This window comes from Suncus etruscus, chromosome 7 (genome assembly GCF_024139225.1).
Source record: "Suncus etruscus isolate mSunEtr1 chromosome 7, mSunEtr1.pri.cur, whole genome shotgun sequence".
NCBI lineage: Eukaryota > Metazoa > Chordata > Mammalia > Eulipotyphla > Soricidae > Suncus > Suncus etruscus.
Genome location: NC_064854.1, coordinates 41,373,856 through 41,376,538, shown reverse-complemented (window position 1 = coordinate 41,376,538; position 2,683 = coordinate 41,373,856). Strand labels below are relative to the sequence as shown.

General features: G+C 42.1%; 1 non-coding gene across 1 annotated transcript; it reads left to right on the top strand.

Annotated features, from left to right (window-relative positions):
- The first annotated feature begins 2,037 nt into the window (after positions 1-2,037).
- Positions 2,038-2,140, top strand: LOC126015317 (U6 spliceosomal RNA). Its single transcript, XR_007498194.1, has one exon. It is a non-coding gene; the product is annotated as a U6 spliceosomal RNA (small nuclear RNA).
- Positions 2,141-2,683: the final 543 nt, after the last annotated feature.

Below are 2,683 nucleotides of genomic sequence, written 5' to 3'. Positions count from 1 at the left end.
CATATGATCATAATGTGTGTATAAGATGGAATCTTCTTCATATACAGAGAGAGGAAACCCTGCCATTTGCAATAACGTGAATGGACCTGTTCAAATGTGAAATGTGTCACCTATTTTTCTTCTATTGATTTGATATTTTAAAACTAAGATTTTTGGGGGTTAAGGAGGCCACACCTGACTGTGCTCAGAGCTTATTCCTGGTGCTGTGCTTAGAGGTCACTATTCATGATGGGGCACTATATGGGAGACCAAACCCAGACCACATGGAAGGCAAGTGCTTTAATACCTGTATTATCTCTCTGGGCCAGAATTAAAGATTTCTTGAAGTAAGATAACAAATGTCCATTGCAAGGTGGTTGTAAGGACCCCTCTCTATTCCTCCAAGAAATCATGCAGACCTCCTCCATGTACAAGTTACCCCTAATACATTTCTACTTATCTCAAGGATGTGCCCACTTCTAACTTCGGAATCAAATCACCCTGCTCAATAGTAGGTTATGTAAGGAAGTATACACTAAAACCCTTAGCCACTGATTATGTGTATATTTGTCCTATAAGAATTAAGGAGTATGGGGCCGGAGCCACAGTACAGTGGGCAAGATACTTGCCTTGCACATGCCTTGCCAGCCAGAGTTCTGTATACAGTATCCTGTAGGGTTCCCTAAACCCTAGCAGAAATAATCCCTGAGCTCAGAGCCAGAAGTAACTCCTGAGCATCTCCAGGTGTGCCCCCCAAACCCAAACAAACAAAAAAGTATTAATGATTGTGGGGTAGGAGAAATAATACCGGTGTAATTATTCCTGCATGCCTGCAGAGCTCCAATCCCCTGACCATCATCCGGGGTCAATCCTGAGCACAGAGCCAGGAATAGACCTTGAGTTTTGCTGGGAGTGGCCCAACACCACCATCAAAGATTAACGATTGTGTTTGTGACTTCATAAATATGTGTGTTGTTATTTATTTATTTATTTATTTTTTGGTTTTCGGTTTTTGAGTCACACCTGGCAGTGCTCAGGGGTTACTCCTGGCTCTAGGCTCAGAAATCACTCCTGGCAGGCTCATGGGACCATATGGGATGCCGGGATTCGAACCACCAACCTTTTGCATGAAAGGCAAATGCCTTACCTCCATGCTATCTCTCCAGCCCCTGTGTTGTTATTTATTTACACTATGAGTTTAGTTATGGTATATATATATATCATATATATATATATATATATATATATATATATATATATATATATATATATATATATATATATATATATATGATTGGTACTGGGCTTATGATGGTGTTGCTCACAAAAAAATCAGGCTTTGGGGCCAGAGTGGTGGTGCAAGTGGTAGGGTGTTTGCCTTGCACACACTAACCTAGGATGAACTGTAGTTTGATCCCCCGATGTCCCATATGGCCCCCCAAACCAGAAGAGATTTCTGAGTGAATGGCCAGGAGTAACCCCTGAGCATCACTGGGAATGGCCCAAACCCCCACCCCACCACCAAATCAGGCTTTGTTTAATGGCTGCCTGATGGAAAGGGTTTTGAAAACAGCAAATTGTGGCAAAGGTTTTGCACACGTTGATTTTGTGATTTTGTTGGTTTTGAATTTCTTTCCTTCTTTTTTTCCAAATGTGTTTGTGTTGGGTGCATGGAGACGTGGGGGTATATCTGACAAAGCTGGGGATTACTCCCTGTCCTGTTCCCAGAGATGCTCAGTGCTGGGATTGAACTAGAGTAGGCCATATGCAAGGCAATCACCTTAACCTTAATCCCTTGTGCTGTTTCTTCCATCTAGTGCATGTGATTTTCAGTGATGTAAACCTTAAGCCAACATAAAATTATAATGCAACATAACTTCAATTTAACAGTAAAAAATATCTTTGTTCGCTGAACAAATGTTACAGAGTAATTCTGTTGCCAGAAATCAAGAATGGATCAGGGAGAAGGGATATAACTCAGTGGAAGAGCACTTGCCTTACATATATGCGAAAGGCCCTGGATTCTATCTCCAACGGTAAGATTAAAAAAGTAATCATGTGCTCGCTTAGCACATATACTAAAATTGGAATGAGACAGAGAAGATTAGCATGACTCCTGCACAACGGTGATATGCAAATTCGTGAAGCATTCCATAAGTTAAAGGAAAAAAAACAAAAACAATCATGGGCCTGGAGCAAAAGTACAGTGGTAGGGTGTTTGCTTTGCCAGAGGCTGACCCAAGTTCAATCCCCAAGCTTCCCATATGGTCAGTACCCCATGCCTGCCAGGAGTGATTCCTGAGTATAGATCCAGTAGTAATTCCTGAACATTGCCAGGTGTGGTCCAAAAACTAAAAAAAGAAAAGAAAAGAAAATCGAGGGACTTGAGCAAAAGTACAGAGAGTAGGGATCTTGCCTTGTATATGGGTAAGCAAGGTTCCTTGTCATCTCATATGATCCCCTGCACCTCCCAGGAGTACTGAGCCAGGTGTAGGCCCTAAACATTCTACCCTACTGTCCAAAAAAAAAAAAAAAAATAGGAATGGATTGGGACTGGAGCAATAGTACAGAAGATAGGGTGCTTGCCTTGCATGCCCCAACATCCTATATGAACCCCTAAGTACTGGTAGGAGGACAGAACCAGGAGAGTGACCCCTAGGAATCACCAGGTGTGGGCCCAACCATGCCCTTCCTAAAAGTAATT